Source organism: Mytilus californianus, unplaced genomic scaffold, assembly GCF_021869535.1.
Source record: "Mytilus californianus isolate M0D057914Y unplaced genomic scaffold, xbMytCali1.0.p SCAF_22, whole genome shotgun sequence".
In the NCBI taxonomy this organism is placed as follows: domain Eukaryota; kingdom Metazoa; phylum Mollusca; class Bivalvia; order Mytilida; family Mytilidae; genus Mytilus; species Mytilus californianus.
Window position 1 is genome coordinate 7,462,055 of NW_026262671.1, and position 11,821 is coordinate 7,473,875.

At 31.2% G+C, this 11,821-nt stretch overlaps 1 long non-coding RNA gene across 1 annotated transcript; it reads left to right on the plus strand.

Annotated features, from left to right (window-relative positions):
- Positions 1–6,573: 6,573 nt before the first annotated feature.
- On the plus strand, positions 6,574–9,744 carry LOC127732219 (uncharacterized). The gene is made up of 4 exons (XR_007996130.1): positions 6,574–6,680; positions 7,922–8,016; positions 9,252–9,339; positions 9,514–9,744. It is a non-coding gene; the product is annotated as an uncharacterized LOC127732219 (long non-coding RNA).
- Positions 9,745–11,821: the final 2,077 nt, after the last annotated feature.

The following is an 11,821-nucleotide window of genomic DNA, read 5'->3' on the forward strand; positions in this document are numbered from 1 at the left end:
ACCACCTATGGAGGGGGCGCTCCTATAACTTGTTTGTATAACTTTCCATTAAACTCACATTTATTGTTTCTTAGAATTAATTAAACAAATGCAGTTGAATCTTTTTTGTTGAGAATCTTTAAAGGATGTTCTTTTGTGTCAATTAATTCTTCTGCATTGATAACTGTTCCTTTTAAATTATCAATGATCATATTTGTGTACTTTTACGTTTCATCATAGGCAATAAGAATGCACTCCCTTTTTACCTCGTGGGTTTTATTAATGAAACTTTTGTATCTTGAACTTAAAAGTTATGCCTCTACAAAAATGGTTATATATTAGATCATTTAATCTCTCAATGCGTCATGTGGTAGAGTTACACTTATTGATGATCAGTTGTAAGGAACATTAATTAATGTCTCCTACTAGTTGACCATTACCCAATGCCTCATTAATTATTTCTAGATTAATTTAATGAATTTTTGAAAGACTGAGGTACATGTGTTTATGTTTTGAATCATTATTATTCTTTAAGAATTATACGTATGGGAATCTATTTCTATTTTTTTCTATATAGATTATGAACTATATCTTTATATATCTATATTACCATATAGCATATTAGTGAGGTTAATCGATCTGTGTAAAGTTCTTTATTGCTTAGTTTTAGATATCTTAAATGATCCGTATGGAGGTGCTCTTAATTGCAGGAAGCTAATACAGATAAGAAATATAAATGTTCCGAATGAACAATAATTAGGGTTCCGAATATTCCTCCATAGACTATATTTCTAACTAATTAATATTAACATATGACAGACGGAAACTTCGTAACATAAGGCATCTAAATACATGATTAATATTAAATGTTACTACATAGGGATAGTAATCCGGCGGCGGCGGCGTTTACTAACCTCTTAAAAGCTTTATATTTTAAAAGGTAGAATATATGGATGCTTCATACTTTGTATATAGATGCCTTATGTTACGAAGCTTCCGTCTGTCATATGTCCATTGTCCTTGACCTCATTTTCATGGTTCAGTGACTACTTGAAAAAAAACTTAAGATTAAGCTGTGTTTTATATGATTTTAATTGTTTTTAGATGTTTTTGTCGAGCCTGCGACTTTTGTCGCAGAAAGATCGCCATAGGGATAGTGATCCGGCGGCGTTAGCTAACTTCTTAAAAGCTTTATATTTTAGAAGGTGGAAGACCTGGATGCTTCATACTTTGTTTATAGATGCCTTATGTTACAAAGTTTCCGTCTGTCACATGTCCATTGTCCTTGACCTCATTTTCATGGTTCAGTGACTACTTGAAAAAAAAGTTGTGATTTTTTGTAATATTAATTTCTCCCTTATTATGAGTAGTAGGATAACTATATTTAGTATGTGCGTACCTTGCAAGGTCCTCATGCCCGTCAAATGTAATGATAATATATTTATATTCTATCACTAATTGCTAACGACCCGGGAGGGGGGGGGGGGGGGGGGGTGGGCTTTGGTTGGAATAGATAGGCAATATGAATAACGGACAGTGATTTACCTCGCCAACAAACCCGATGTAAATTAATTTTAGAAAGCATAGTTTGATAAAAGGCATCAGAGGCTTTTTTTTAAGTATTTGTTATCATAGACACAAATTTGCTTGGATATAAACTATTCATGGTGTAACATTCCTTTATTATCTTTCGCCTCTCTTTAGTCCTTTTATAGCTGACTATATGGTAGGTATTGCTTATTGTTGAAGACTTTACAGTGCCCCATATTTGTTAACATTCTTGTCCTTTGCTATCTGATATATAATTCGGTGTCTCATTTGGCAATACTACCACGTTTCCTTATTACTTTATTAACATTTATGTGTCTTAAGGTTTGTAGAGCTAAATACTACAAAAGGATATATGTTATCGTTATAGAAAGCTGTTCTAACTAGAGTGATGTGCGCATAGTGGAACTTTTGTAATGCATAAAATAACTATTAAGTATCTTTTATTGAAAATGTCAAGTTTCTGTTTAAAGAAAATAGTGTACCAAACATTTGATTCTATCTTAATTGTCCAAGGAAGTAGGCGCAGAATTTATTTATTGACATAACGTTTTCGTAGTAGAAAGCAGTGTATATAAAGTGCGAATCCAGTTAGTTCATTTTCCCTGTTGTTTGCGAGTATGTCTATTGTAGAATAAAGGATGATGGGAAAAACTGCGTTTGTTTACTTTTTGAAAATACAAAATAAAAGATTTGAATGTATGTTTTAACAGAATTTCATTAGAATGCAATTTTTTAATGTATAAAACAGGATTAAAGTCCAAAAAAGTGTTACTTAAGAAGCAGAATCAATAATATTGATTACTGAATGCGATTCATTTTAACTATAGATGCGATGAATTATCACTGTAAGTGTAATCATTTCTGATGTGGAATTTTTTGAAAAGCGCTGAATTTTCATTGTCGTTTTATATAATTATTCGACATACAACAACTGCCCCATATTTGTTAACATTCTTGTCCTTTGCTATCTGATATATAATTCGGTGTCTCATTTGGCAATACTACCACGTTTCCTTATTACTTTATTAACATTTATGTGTCTTTAGGTTTGTAGAGCTAAATACTACAAAAGGATATATGTTATCGTTATAGAAAGCTGTTCTAACTAGAGTGATGTGCGCATAGTGGAACTTTTGTAATGCATAAAATTACTATTAAGTATCTTTTATTGAAAATGTCAAGTTTCTGTTTAAAGAAAATAGTGTACCAAACATTTGATTCTATCTTAATTGTCCAAGGAAGTAGGCGCAGAATTTATTTATTGACATAACGTTTTCGTAGTAGAAACCAGTGTATATAAAGTGCGAATCCAGTTAGTTCATTTTCCCTGTTGTATGCGAGTATGTCTATTGTAGAATAAAGGATGATGGGAAAAACTGCGTTTGTTTACTTTTTGAAAATACAAAATAAAAGATTTGAATGTATGTTTTAACAGAATTTCATTAGAATGCAATTTTTTAATGTATAAAACAGGATTAAAGTCCAAAAAAAGTGTTACTTAAGAAGCAGAATCAATAATATTGATTACTGAATGCGATTCATTTTAACTATAGATGCGATGAATTATCACTGTAAGTGTAATCATTTCTGATGTGGAATTTTTTGAAGTGCGCTGAATTTTCATTGTCGTTTTATATGATTATTCGACATACAACAACTGAAAATAGTTTTTAAATGACTTTAATATTGATGATATTTACAATTTGAAATGCAAGCTAGTCGTAGATGCTTACCTGAATATACACGGGTATAACCACGTTCATATCATGAATATTCAAATATTGTTGGTGAGTTTGCTTTTAGCTTGTCATGGATCCGAAAATTTACTGGAGCAGAACATCCATGAATATAACGTTTTTCTACGACGAATTTTCTTTGAAAAGTTGTATAACTCGCTTAAAAAAGCTTTGAACATTTATCACGCCGTGTCATACATATTTCTACCGTATTGATAGGCTTTTGCACAACGAACATTGCAAGAATGTACAACGAACGGTACTAAAGAAAGAAAACAAACTACAAAGAGAATATATCGTACAGTGTCAACATTCTGATGTCAGTTTTTCAAGTAAATGTCTTCAAATAAAATTAAAACAACGGGTTTCTTATTTGTATTATGTATTTTAACAACAACAAAGCACAAAATACACGGTCGCATTTAGTGAAAGAGCCAACCAACTATGCTCTATTTGTAGTTTAATCAAGTTTGAGTTACACATAGTGTTTGTTTCGCGATGTTTACAAGTAATTCACAAAAATGTCTATTTAAAATAGTCACATGGTGTTCATGTAATATAAATTATATACAATGCTGCCAGGAGCAGTAAACTTTGTTTTCATAAACATTGAATACTTAACTGAACAATAAGTCAATAAGTCTTTGGTGTAAATATAAGAACGGTTTATCTACCAACATTGCTTCGAGATGTAGCAATTAACGTCCGGAATCAACTGTACGGCGGTTATACCCCGTGGTATAGAACCATTTAAACATGTAACAATAAACTGTTTTCAACATTTCTTTGTATTCTCACAATTGCATATTGGCTTATTTGTAACACCGCCATATAAGAAATTCAAGCATATTTAAGGTGACGCGACTGTTGCTCGAACTTTATTTACTGTTTAAGATTTATACACAATGGCATGATAAATATCAAGTATCCAGTCATCCAAGCGTCAACTGTTTGTGCAAGATGAAAACGTTTCCACTCATTCAATCGTGAAATGAAGATCGTTTTGTGAATGCTCTTTGTTATCTCAAATGCATCCATTAGAGCTATTTTCCTAACGCTTGTCGTTTAAAGGTTTGGTTGGCTTGCTTGCTTTGTTTGTATAAACGTTTGCTCAATCTTAATTACAATGCTTAGGCAACATTTACACAATCAAGGCCAACCACACCTTTTAACTACAAGCATTAGGAAATTAGCTCTAATGACGTTTAATTTATAAGTATGCGATGTAGATTAAGACCGAAACAGAAACTTTGCTTTTCCGGTGACGTGGATTGGCTTAACTGTCCAATATATGTATTTAATGATGACGTGTCATAGGAAAGAATAAATTTTATCCTACATATAGATCAGGACAAATTATTTGAGAAAATAGAATTGACTATATTAGCAATAAATACCATGTTTAAGGAATTTATTGATATATTACCTCAGACTTTCACTCACCAAGTATGCATATATATTCAACCCTTCTGACTTCATAAATTTTGTTAGAGAGTCGGCTGAATTAAGACTTTATGTAATGAAAATTAATTAATTTTCTTCTGTGAAAATGCATCGCATATACAATAGAAATGAATCTCCCTGAAAATGAAAGCCTAGTATCATTACTCGACAGTAAACATGAATCGAATAACAAAAACAGCATAGTGGAATTTGATTCAATATCAACAATCTTAATAACAAAACCTGTTTTAAGTTAAACAACATTAATAATTATGTTAAAAGGTACATTTTTCTGCAAATGAAACTTAACTGCTACTTTTAAATCTCTTGCACGCTCTGTTCGTGAACTATTCTTAATATTTATCTATTTGTGTATCAATTTTGCACTTGGATGGCTGTAGGCGCGATGAAAACCCGTCCGCATCTCATACCTATATCATGAATTTATAAAAACAGTACACATTATATATTATTTCTTATTTTATTAAAAAACTTGAATTTGTCGTCTGTTTATTTATCATTCTACATCAGAAATTCATCACGGATACAGTAAAAATGACATTTTAGGATTCACACATTACATACACTGGTAACATCATTGAATTAAGTAGACTTCTCTTGATATGTGACATGATCAGGTTAATTATACTGAATTGTACTATAGTATCAAATATGTCAAGTAGATATAAATATGATGCAATATTTGTCCATAGTTTAACTGGTTTTTTTTCCTGATAAATATGCCTTAAAAGTAGAGCATTAATTTCCCTAAGAGTTAAACATTCTGCATACTAAACAATATTGTATTCATAATTTATCATTGTAAGCATGCATTAAACTGTTTCCGCGTTAAACGATATTTGCTAGCACACAGACAAAATCAGTGCATTGGTTTTTTCGTTAGAATTGTTTACATTGTTTTTATTTCGGGGCCTTTTGTAACTTACTATAGACTATGAGTTTTGCTCATAGTTGAATGCCGTACGGTGAACTATATGTTTACATGTAAGTCGTTTGTTCTCAGCCGTGAAGTTGTCTCATTGGCAGTCATACCACATTTTGTTACTGTAAAGAGGTAAACAAGATAGCATGAAAAATACATTGCAAACTTACTGTATGAATCATAGATTTGAACGATAATAAATGCTACTGAAATATGTGATACTTAATGATAAAAGGGCATTTCATTACTATCGATGAATATCATTTCGCGCAGGATATCATATTACACTCGCAGTATTAATGAATTAAAGAATTCGTTTGTCCTACTTTCTTTTTTTTTCTTTTTTTTTTTTTTGAGAGAGAGAGAGAGAGAGAGAGAGAGAGAGATGATAAAAGGGCATTTCATTACTATCGATAAATATCATTTCGCACTGGATTATATATTACATTCGCAGTATTAATGCATGAAAGAATTCGTTTACCTACTTCTTTTTTTTTTTTTGAGAGAGAGAGAGAGAGAGAGAGAGAGAGAGAGAGAGAGAGAGGGGGGGGGACAATAAATTCACAATACCCATAGCTTTCTTAATCACATGAGGGTTTGTGCAGATTATATACTAGGCATCATCGAACAATCATAAAATATTTTATTCGATATAAGAAGTATAATATAACCTTTTCAGTTGTCTTTCCTTAGACCATAACTGTAAACTATACATTGGATTTTAAGCTGTAAATCAGTGAATAAATTAGAATTTTTTGACGGTATTTTTCCTATACTATATGGTTATTTCAAAAAAATCAAATCATGGATGAGAATAATTAACCTAATTATTTTCGACTGTTCTGAGTATTTGTACAAAAATGAAACACGTAAGTGAAAAATAAACGGTTGAAACTTGATCTAAAAATTACACAACGTATTTATCAGTCGTTTTTCGAATCACGCAATTGAAGCTGTTCTGCTTGTAGAAAGGATGTTTGGTCTTCATCAGTTTACGGTTTAATTAGTGATTATATCCTTACTTGACTGTAAGTTTAGAAGTTTTGTTTTCATATAGAAACTAAAAATGAAATCGATCAAACCAGATTTTTTAAATTGGTAACAACCTTGAAAATTATTGTTAAAAAAGTGGCTATAGCCGTTCTAAAGTTTGATAGCTTCACTATCATGACTTAGAATTAATTAAGATTTACAATTTAAATCAAATTGTATATTATTTTTGTCTAAGAAATTGTGACACGTGCATTCTTCAATTTCACATGTTCTTACGATTTGTCAGTTTCTTCTCGAAGATCAAATTTTCGAACAAAAAGACAATTTGCAGTATTAGATATATAAAATCGTTCCATGTAGAAATCCCGGGATGTAAATAAATCATATACATAAAAACTGGTGCATTACATTTGTGAGTAAAGTCATTAAGTTTGCGCACAGCGTTTCATTACGTTTGCGCGCATTCGTTTTGCAGACAAATACAGGTAAATTATACCTATTTAGGTAAACACAGGTATATTCTATTTATTTATTTATTTTCCAGTGATAAGTACCTCTTTCGTTTGTCTATGTCCCCTGCTCAACAACGAGGATTTTGAAGTGGGGGTAATGAATATGATAAGTCCGTTTTATAATGCACATGTAAAATAAGCAACACATCCTGGAAATGTAAAATCAAGAAATTCATCGAACAAAGCACATCTAAAGTGTAAACTTTACTAATTTTAACATCTTAAGGAAATGAAAACGAACAATTTCTCCAATATCAAAGAACAATATATCTGTCGACTTTTTAAACCATTGATAAGGGGTAAGTGTCAAGAAGCACTCAAAATAGTTTCCATAAAACGATATCTAATTTGCATTTTAACTTTAACCTCCCTAACGAAAATGTAAACTTGAATGTTTTCGCACAATTTTGGATCTCAGAACATATAATTATAAAACACTTAGATACAGATATTAGTTGATATATAATCAAGATTTAAACAAATCAATACAACAATTTAAAAAAAAACAATTAAAACGAAGGAAGGAAAGAAAAATCAGAAAAAAAACCAAACAACACTCCTCACTAAATAAAAGATCCTGACGTAACCAAAAACATGGACCCTTGGCCGGACAAAGGAATGACAAATTGAATACATTTAAACTTTCATAAGATAACACTGATACAATATCTATACATTAGAATAGCGAGAGAAATTATTTTCGGGCTATTAAAATATTACAATGCATATTCATATCATACTTTTAATCGTAAATATTTTTACAGCCGTATCGTCAAGATACTGCGGCAATGGTTTGGTAGAACGGAATGGTAGATGTTATTACTTCAGTCGATTCTCAACTCACTACTTTGCAGCAATGGTAAGTCATGAGATGATTGATTGTTCGCTTAACTTCCATGGACTCTGAAGCATATATTTTTTAGAACACGTTAGCGCGAAAAAAACAAAAAACACAAGACGCCGAGGCACAGCTAATTACACGTGTGTGAATGAAAAAGACCACAGAAATACCGATACAAATAGCTCAACTAAATTCATCTTAAATAGACCAATAAGAGCAAAAACATATCGGATGACTTTTTTTTCCGAATTTTTAATTTTCTTTTCCTTGAAGTTAATATTTTGTTGACTTATTTTGATATGACGTATACGTTTCTCATTATAAAACCCCGTTTGTGTAATGATTTTCTGCTTTTATAATTGGCTGCTTTAAAATTTAAAGGATTATGGGTAATTCCATTGGCCGTACCCCAAAATGCAAATAATGTCACGTCAGTGGTTAAAATTCCATTGTTTAGGAAGTTGTCAGCCAGTTACAACGCTAGCGCTTTTGGTGGACGCTTTTTTGAAAATATAACCCAAAATGCATCAGATTATGAAACTGCGAATTGAAAGCAATAGATAAACACGAGGGAAAATATGATATCTTCAGTGTTTGTTTTTCTGTATTTATGTTCGCAACAAAATTTACCTTGTGGGAGGGTGCAAGAGGATTTTTGGCGGATTGAGTATTTAATTTCATTTGTTGCTACTTGCATTTATTTTTTTCCGCGGCTTTGCCATGACAATGTATGTAAAGCTTTGCACATAACAGTTTTCTGCAATTCTAGTTGCAAAAAATGAATTCTTATCCTGTCTAATACAAGGTAATTTTTTCAGCTCTAACCAGGCCAAGATAATCATTTTCAAAATCCTAACACCCCCTCCCCACCTGAAAATTAGTTTTTTTATTTTCTTGATATCTATTTTCCTTTTTTGTTGTCATTTTATGTTGCAGTATATTGTTTATGCACCTTTGTCCTGTAGCCATTGCTGTTATCCATCAAGAATGCAAACAAATCACCGTCATTATAAAATTGGTTTTTAAATATGCTTTAAAAAATAAAGAACTTGTAATGCACGTGCTCCTATAGATTTCCGTTTTCATTTGCAACTTTTTTTTAAATGCATGGAATTCAAACAATTTTCAAAAGAAAACGGAAACTTTATCTCAAAATATCGATGGAGAACACACCTAGTCAGAAATAAAAAATAAGAAATCAAATATTCTTTTGATTTACAATCAATTTTAATGTTGATAACTTTATGTTACAGTACTATTGCAGACGACTTGGAGGAGCTCTAGTTGAAATAGATGGACAATATGAATACTTGACAGTGATAAACCTCGCAAAAGCCCGAAGTAAGTTTATTTTAGAAAGCATAGGATGATAAAAATATATTCTTTTTTTATGCATCAGAAGTTTGTTTTTTTAAAGTATTTTTATCATTGTCAATAACTAGCGAAGATATAACTTTTAATATTCATAGTGTAAACTATTCCTCTAGTCTAAAACAAATCGATTTTACTTTACAGATTTTCCTGATTTCTACATTGGATTGACAGATATCTATTCCGAAGGAGTGTGGTTGAAAACTAAATCACTTGACTTTCAAATATTCTTTAGATGGTCTCCAGGGGAACCCAATAATTATGGTGGCCGACAGGATTGTGTACAGGTGTACCATGGGAACTTAAAAATGGACGATGCAAGTTGTCGTTCGCACAGGCATTTTGTTTGTGAAAAATAAAGCGAAATATAGTTTCTTTTTTTCTTTATCTTGCAGAACAAAGAATCACTTAGTCCCTTGTCTGTCATTTTAGTATTTTAAAGGTGTTTTCACAATAATTAATAACGCAGATTGATTACAAAGTCATTCTTTTGATGGATTTAACTGGATGATGAAAATCAAATAACCCAATTTCATTGAAGTATTTCAATGACTTTTTTTTCAATTTGATATGAATATGTGGGATAATTAACGCAGTCTGTTTCTTTTAAAGGAGACGTGACAAGATTTTTTTTTCTTACTCTCTTTTTTTTTTTATTAAATTAATAAATATAAGTCTTAAAACATGTTTTGTACAATTTTGCTGGTCAAAACCTGATCAATCGGCATTTTTTAGGTCAAAGAATCCAGCGCTTGTCATAATGAATGATTTTTAATTAGATAATGATCACGTGATCGTGCTTACGTCAGTGGTTACAAGCTGGGAAAATGTCTTTAACTGGACGATGTCGATACACTATGGACGGTATTGACAGCACTTTTCCCGATTACTGACAAACAACAAAGACAATTGAGCTAATCAATTTGAGCCATTGTGTGTGGAAAAAACCAATAAAGGATATTAATTCTTCATGCGAAAAGTCCAACAAAGACGATTTTTCAGACAATACCGATCGGATTGTCAATGATATATATTTGATTGTGACCATACATATGGGTTTGTCTGATGAATAAATTTAATAAACCGCTTTCCTCGTTTTTTTTTTATTTAAATAAAACTACTTTTAATCATGATTGAAAATATAAATTTTATAATAATTGATGATCAAATTGTTCTTTTTTCTCTCTCTCTGTTACGGTAATATTATAATTATGTGTGCGCCAGAAGCAGAAAGAAAAAAAGAGAAAAAACGATAGTAAAAGTCAAATAAGGCGTTCGCAATGGGTACGTTTTTTTTTTGTTTTTATGTTTTGGTTACGCAGAGACTTTAAATAGGTATAAAGTATCACCAAAAGTTATGCTTATAATATTTTTGGTAGGAAACTATACATCACGCCAAGGATTTGTATAGTGACAAATCCTTTGTCACACTTTTTCTGCATTAGGATATTTAATTGACAATTTTATTACTTTCCCCTCTTTTATGTAAACAATTCAATTCAATATTTTATTTACGTCTCACCTTATGTATAAAATTAAACATTTATTGGAGGCTGTTGTTTTAGTAATTAAATTTTGACACCTATAGCATACTTGACCAGGTGAAAGGTAAGAAGGCACCTGCATTGTGATTTAGTCACGTGTTTGATGTTATTTACCTTTTAAAACCATACATTTTTAAGAAAACATAGTATAGTCTTATGTTGAATAATCAACATAGTTATATTACTCTTCTAAAGTATGCAATTTCATCCAAACCCTTATAAATCTAATTTCAAATTTAAGGAATTACACAAAGTAAATTCAAATTCACATATTTCCACCCTCTCTTTCAAATATCATTTAGCAATCAATTTGTTTATTGCTACCTGTCCAGCAAAATGCTTGAGTCCAAGAAAATATTCACAACACATAATGTTCATTTTCAAAAATTTCTTCAAAAATGGGTCATTTGAATAAATGTTAAATTTTCAATCGGACTGAGCATGAAAATGTATACATGTAACATACTTCAGTCTTCGAGAACATGAGTTATGTATTAGTTGTATTTGGCATTGGTCTAGCTTACAGTATTTGTGCTTTGTCTCTATTGTTTTTACGTTAGTGGTTTTTGTACTTCGTACCGATCTTTTGAGTTAGACTGGTTTTTATAGTTCTTATGTACTGCTGTAAAACCACTTTCACACGTTTGTTGTTCTTTTTTTTTTTTGGGGGGGGGGGGGGGGGGAGAGGTAGGCGCTTACAAACATATACCCCCGACACATTTTGAATGTGCCTGTCTTAAATCAGGAGCATGTAGATTAGTGGTTGTCGTTGGTTAATGTCTGTCAAATTTTTTCTGCGGAAATTATTTTGTTATAAATAAGTTAGTTTTCTCGTTAGAACTGTTTCACATTTTCATGTTGAAAACTTTATCGTCTTTTATAGCCGAATATACGGTATAGAGTTTTCT